This window comes from Asparagus officinalis, chromosome 5 (assembly GCF_001876935.1).
Source record: "Asparagus officinalis chromosome 5, Aspof.V1, whole genome shotgun sequence".
In the NCBI taxonomy this organism is placed as follows: domain Eukaryota; kingdom Viridiplantae; phylum Streptophyta; class Magnoliopsida; order Asparagales; family Asparagaceae; genus Asparagus; species Asparagus officinalis.
The window spans coordinates 85770001-85777585 of NC_033798.1; positions in this window are offsets into that span (position 1 = coordinate 85770001).

Sequence of the window (7585 nt, forward strand, 5' to 3'; positions counted from 1 at the left end):
CATATTTATTGTGACTTCCGGGAGTTCGTCACCTTGAACAACCGATCTCTTTTTACGGAGACGTTTTTGTTTGAACTTAGTCATTTCGTTAGAGATCCTCTCGGATACCGAGACCCTCTGCGGAGCGGTCTTGGGGCAACTACATGCTGATAATATTGTCCTGATTAGTTCGGCGCACGGGTAGTGAGATTTGGTTTCTCGGGCATATCTTTTCCGAGACTCGTTCATACCCCCAGCCCGATAGTACAACTCATCGATCAGATGACCGGAGCAACCTATCGTGTGTTGACATGACTCCCCTAGCATAATGTTGTCATCGTCAGATGAATACATTTCTTTCAGGGGATTTGCCGCTTTATTAGCATTCTTAAGAGTCACGTGTTTAGAACTACACTTTTGGGAGCGCAGGATCTCAACAGGCTCTTGGTTTTGGATACACACCCCCAGGCGGGCGGAAATTGGAGTTTTCCCTTTATGAGAAGGCTTGAAATTGTTGCGAGGGCGTGTGCGACCTCCAGCTCGACGAGTCGCTCGGGGTTCAGTCACCGGACCCAAGCGTTCTTCGATCAGAACTTTGCCTCGATCCTCGTGCAAAGGACCCAGGCGATCGACTATCCTCACTTTGAATCGGGACAAATCCACGTTGTCACGGTGCCCCGCCGGAGGTACGGAACTCACAGGGATCGACGAAACAGGTGTAGAACATCTTCTGCCTTGACTCTGGCGCGGGTCAGATTTAAGTGACCGACAGGTTGGAGGGTCGGATTCAAGTGACCCGCAAAGTGGAGGGTCGGATTTGGGTGACCCGCAAAGTGGAGGGTCGGACCCAAGTGACCCACGATTTGGAGGGTCGGATTTGGACGACCTGCAGATTGGCGGGTCGGATTTTGGTGACCTGCAGATTGGAGGGTCGGACCCAAGTGACCCGCGATTTAGAGGGTCGGATTTGGGCGACCTGCAGATTGGCGGGTCAGATTTGGGTGACCTGCAGATTGGCGGGTCGGATTTTGGTGACCTGCAGATTGGAGGGTCGGACCCAAGTGACCCACGATTTAGAGGGTCGGATTTGGGCGACCTGCAGATTGGCGGGTCAGATTTGGGTGACCTGCAGATTGGCGGGTCGGATTTTGGTGACCTGCAGATTGGCGGGTCGGATTCAAGTGACCCACGATTTAGAGGGTCGGATTTGGGCGACCTGCAGATTGGCGGGTCGGATTTGGGTGACCTGCAGATTGGCGGGTCGGATACCCAAGTGGGACTTGAAGTAGATCAGATGTTGAGTGGGCGAACCCTTCCCGTCAGACCTACAGATTGGCGGGTCGGATTTGAGTGACCCGCGATTCGGCGGGTCGGATTTGAGTGACCCGCATTTTTCGATCTTTTCGGCCGCCGTCTTGGACTTTGGCCTCCAAACTTTGTGCAGTTTTGGTGGCTTCTTTTCCACTTCTTCCCTCTGCAATCTTTTGACCTCTTGCGCAAGAATTCGCGCGCGCGCAAGCAGTACGCGACGCTTTTTGATCCGCTCTTCAAGAGTTGAACGAGTCCTTTTGACTTGTACCCATTCACTTGTTGGTGATTTGGAGGAGAGGGCATTTTTCCGCTGTTGGGGCGCTTGACGTTGCCTAATTTTCAGATCCGCCTCATAACGGATCCCGTCAATTGACTCCAAGGCTCTAGCGAGTTGGCGCGCACAATGTTGGCGCTGCCTTTGACGAGTTCCCTTTGATAAAATAGGCGCGCCTTCTGTACTCAACTCCTTGATTGAGGAGGAGTTCAGATCTGTAGATCCGGACTCATTGGAGACCGGAAGGGCGTTGTAAGGTTCAGCTAGCGCAACAACGGGGGTGTTGATCTTCCTTCGCTTGCGAGAGGCGGAGGATCTGGAGGAGGAGGACGCCAGATATTCCTCGAACTTCAGTTGGTCGAACTCGTACTCGACCACTTCTTCAACCGGGATGCAGATCCGAGGTTGCGACACGACAGCTCCGGAAGCGAAGCTGTTGGCTCCCACTGTGGTCGCCAGTTTGTTTGCGTCGAAAATTGATGTATTCATTGCGGTATTCATTACAACTTCAATCGTTACAATGAAAACAAAAAAAGATTGTCTTTTTATAAGACTTTTACACAATGAAAACAAAAGTTTACAACTCTCGTCAAAACAAACGCAGAGATCGTTTATCGGTCTTCTGCTTGCGTGGGATCTTTGCCTGTGCCGGGGTTTATCCGTGGACCGCCTTAGATCTGGATCCGGTTGATGAAAAATTTGGCAGAGCTTCGCCTTCGCCGAGGAAGTATTTGATTTGAAGCGCTGAAATCGACCAAGCGAAATCAGGGCTCTTCTCGAGATTAAGACCAAGCCTAATCTCAAGGGACGGACGGGAACGGGCGTCGGATCTCTCGAACTCTCCTTCTTTATGCCGAAGAACTCGCCAAGATCTGTCAACCCTCGCTGAAATTCGTGCTCCTTTGACTCCACAATCCGGCAGCACCTCCTCGTCTTGATAATCAATCGCCCCCGCTAAAAGGAGGCCCTAGGCTTGTATTTATAGGGCTTCAGAAGCGGTTATTTGGATGAGAACAAGTGATTTGGCTCTATCTTCAGTTAACAACAGCCTAACCACGTTTGGGGATGATATCAAGTCAGTTGGGAACCCCTGGACGTGGGTCGGTTTGTTCCGTCCCACGCTCGCGCAGGTCAGTTTGTTCTGTCCTGCGCTCGCGCAGGTTTGTTGATTTTTTTTCTTCTTTTCCGTTCTCTTTCTTCGAGACTTGTCCTTTCGCGTGTTTGGTTCGCTTCGTTGATTTATATGCTTTGAGTTGATTGACGCGTGCGTGTTGATTGACGCGTGCGTGTTGATTGACGCATGCGAGCTGATTGGCGCGCGCGAGCTGACTGTCAAGCGCGCAGGTCACTTGATTCGCCGTTTTGCTTCAGGCGCTTGTCGGCGTTAGATAATCCTCTTAGACTCGGATAACAATGTTCGTCGTCTTCTCTCTGTCTCGAGCTGTGTGTGGATACCTATAGGCATTTTTAGACGCCTACAGGCATATGTTATTACACATTTTTAATATGTTAATGTTTAATATTTATCTGTTAATCCTTTTTTATAAATTGTAAATGTTAATGGCAGCTTGTTATGTTTCAGCGTTTAGATGTTAACTTTTATAATTTAGCTTTTAACGTTCTCCTATAAGTTGTTATTCCAAATGGAAGATGTTATGTTTCAGGTTTTAGATGTTAACTTAGATCATTTACCTGTTAACCCTCTTCCTAACCATATTTTAATGCTATTTAGAAATTTGGATGTCATCGTAACGATGAATAGCACGATTACGAGGATGGAACTCCTTTACTTGATCTGAGGAGAAAGGATCGATGACAAGGTAACTTGCATCTTTAAACAGGTGTTATGGTGAATCATTACGATTTGAAAGAATAACTTTTGTATTTTTATGGCAGGTAACCGAGGCGCTATTAGATATAATATAGTTATGGTTACAGAAGCCTGAGAACTCTGCTATAGACAAGCAATATGGGATTGTGTCATCATTTTTCTGCGTAAGCTTGTTACTCAAAATCCTTAACTTTATATGTTACAGCTTATTGATAGCATGTTGCAAATTATAATTAACATGTTGCTTGTTACAGTTAACATGTTACATTTTATAGTTACCATTGTTCATTTATAGTTAACACGTTATAAGTTATAGTTAACATGTGCTAATTAAAGTTCACCTGTTACATGTTACAATTAACATCGTTCCAATTATAGTTAACATGTAACTAGTTATAGTTATCATTTTCTATCTAATAGTTAAAATATAAATTATTATGGTTAACATGCTACTTTTTATGGATGACATGTCACATAGTACCTTAAGTTGCACCGTTGAAAATTAATACGTTAGCTTGATAAATAACTACATATTATCTTTATTGTCTTGTTTTTGTAAAACAACATTCACTCTATGGAGACCATCCTCATCTTCAACAACTATATGGACTTTTTATATAAAAGCATATTGCCACTAGCCGATCAATTTTCATTGTCCCAATTATTCGTCATGATCATTGGCATTTGTCGAAGTTAGATTAGATGAAAATATTATTTTGCACTATTGCTCGGTAACTCACAGTTCTTACCTTGAGCCTGTTAATAAAAGTATTAACTTCATGGATCATATGAAGACTGCATTTAATCCTGATAAAGTTTGGAGGACATATCAATATAAGGCAATCACATGCGAGCCTCAATAGGGAACATATGTTGCAAATGAACTCTATCACTTTATTAAAGAATTATCGTCAACATAAACTAACCAAAAATAAATTTTATATTTTGTGGTTTGTAGCTATGACTGTGGAATATATGTTTACTTCTATGTACGTGCTATTATCCAAAAAGGTGATGTACTACATGTTACGCCTATTGATGATTCGTCAGAGGTAGTACATGCCAGACTTGCAGCGGAACTAATAATAGAAGGTCGGGATTAAAAAAGCTCAGTGGCACACTAGACGCGGATGACCCAAAATTAAAGGGGAGTGCATCAACCACAGTTGTAAAGGTCGAGGAAGAATCTTAGCTAGACAAAAAAAAACAATCTTTAACTTTTATTTGTATAACTTATCCAAATCTGTGGGGTGTTATGTGGTACTTATATGCTACTCTTCGTAGATTAACATTAATTTATCTAGTTATAACTATATTTATACAATATTTTCTGATTTATGTATTTTACTTAACAAGAACATGTTATAAGTTATGGTTAACAGGGTAGGGATTTTTGTTAATAGTGAACTTTTATAGTTAGTAGGATAAGGGTGTTAGTTAACAGCTTAGAGATAACAGTTAACAAAATATGGATTATAGTTAACAGTTTATTGATTATGGTTATCAATTTACCAGTTAAGGTTAACATGCTACATATTACGGTTAACATGTTAAATGAGAACGTTCACACATGAGTGTGATATAAAACTGTTGCATTTACAGTTTACTTTAAAGAAGAACAGCTAACATATTAATGTGATAAAAAATATGATATATATATATATATATATCATATTCTGGTTATAGTTCATATATATAGCTATTACATACATACAAAAGTGTTTCACATCCCTAATATCAATCAACGATCGATTCAATGCAAGTTGCTCGATTGTGACCTTCGGTGTGGCATCGAGAGAATTTTAAAGACCGTTTGTAAACTGTTCTATTGTTGATAAGTCGTGTTCTATTTCTCCCCTTTTTTGGTAGTATGTAGTGGAAGTAGCTCGATCTCATCCCTTGGCACACTACGCTTCTTAAAATCTGGTATGTGATAGAGAATTGGCTCATAAGTCCTTTTAAATGCTTCTATAGACATAAACCAATCTCAATATTGTTAAATATCTCTCTTCATATACAAGATGACTGTACATGTATGTTTACAAGGAATTCGCATGACGTCCCAAGCCCGACAAGTACATGTCTTCTTCTCCAAATCAACTAGTGTAGTTTTATGGAATTGTACTTCAAATATGTCATTTGCAGCTTGTTTAACGTCCAATGGATGGCCTTTCTCTATATTTTCTTTAAGAATTACCTATGCTTTTGGATAGAGATATCCACCCCATTTATCTACAAGAACCCGATGATTATTCATTCGGACCATGATTTGTTTACGAATATGCTCAACCATTTGTAGAATTTGTAACATTCTAGCCTCCTGTATCCAATTGTTAAAAGACTCAACGACATTAGATGTTAAGTGTCCATACCTGAAGATATATTAAGAGAGCTTTAACAGTTATACAATGTAAGTTAACAGTTAGAGTTTGATAGTTAACATTTAAACAATATAAGTTAACAGAGAACTATTAACAGTTAACAATTATATATTGTAAATTAGTAGTTCTAGAATGGAAGTTAACAGTTATATTCTAAACATTAACAGTTTCATCATGAAAGTTAATAGTTACAAAACAAAAGTTAAATTCAGTGACAAAAAGCTTCCTTGTTAATTCATCAAATCTAAATGTTTTGTATAACGTTACCTTATTCCTGGAAAGAATGCATTTTTTCACTGATCAGGAGAGTGTTCACAACAATGTTATATGCCCTTGGATCAATATCATATATCTCTTTCATATAATCGTTCTATTCTGCTATTGTGTATTTATAACTAGCAGCTTGGAGCAAGTTCTCCAAAACATGAGTGTCCTTCGATTTCATGCCCAAGTCCTTTAGCTTTAACCTAAAATTTTCAACGAGATGTAGAACACACCTAGAGTATAAAGCTTCTGAAAAATATTCTTTTACTGATTCTTTAATTTCTTTGCCGCATTCGAAATTATAACCAATTGGTGGGGAGGATTAAAAGGGTCAGCCCTCTCATAAAGTATGGACCATAGACCTTAGAGGAACCATTTCCAATTCATCAAATTCTCCTGATCACATATGCAATATGCTAAGAGAAATATCTCTTGGTCCCTATCGTATGCTATGGCAGAAAGGAGTATACCTTTATATTGATCCTTCATAAAGGTATCGTCCAAAAATAGAAGGGGTCTGCATCCACTTAAGAAACCATTGATGCATGCAGCGTAATAAACAAAGATTCCTGAAAACATTCCCTCATTTTGTTCAATATGAATATAGCTGTCTGGATTTGTCTCTTTCACCATGCACTCATACCTAGAAAAGTAACAAGCAACCATTGAAAGTTAACATATTATCAGTGTAATTTAACAAGCAAACAACAAAAGTTAACATGTTCCTGATGGTATTACCAACTAAATTTCAATAACATGTTATCGATGTGTTTTAACAAGTAAGCCATGAAACTTAAAACATTTTTATGGGTGTAGCTTAACATGAACAATAATTGACTTAACATGTTATAAGTGTAAGTTAACAAGCATTCAACAACATTCACATATTAATTGTTAGGCTTAAAATATGACTATCGTAATAAAAAAACATTAAAAAAACATTGTAACAATAAAGCTCAAATTTTTACCATCGTAGTTGATTATACGACTCATATATATCCCCGTACAGTTTCTCTTGTGCTCTCTCTTTACCCCACCATATCTTACTGTAATCTATTCTATGGCCATAGTTTGTGAGGAATTCTTTTTACACATCAACATGGCAGATTTCTGAATGTACCTTTAGGAGTGGTTGCAACTGTGTTGCAATAAATTTACGGGATGCCCTTGAACAACCTGCATTTTAACTGTGTTGTCCACAAGTGTGTTCATTCACAAACTTCTTGATCGAAAGTCTCTTTTCATTCTTAACAGAGAAGCAAACAACATCCATGAGCACTCGTAAGTTTCTTTATATCGGCAATAAACACAGACGTTTTGGTTCGTTCTTTATAAATTCATAATCAAACATTTTGGCCATAGAATAGTATGTCAAAGTCAATCTTAATTCATCATCACTTTCAAATTTTTGACCCTCTTCAGTTAATGCAGTGTGCCACCAAGCAAGAATCATTACTGTGTTGTTAATAATATCATCGGATCGTATTATATTTTGTCACCACTGGGATTATCATTGGGAATACTTTCTAAAAAAATGACTTGCGA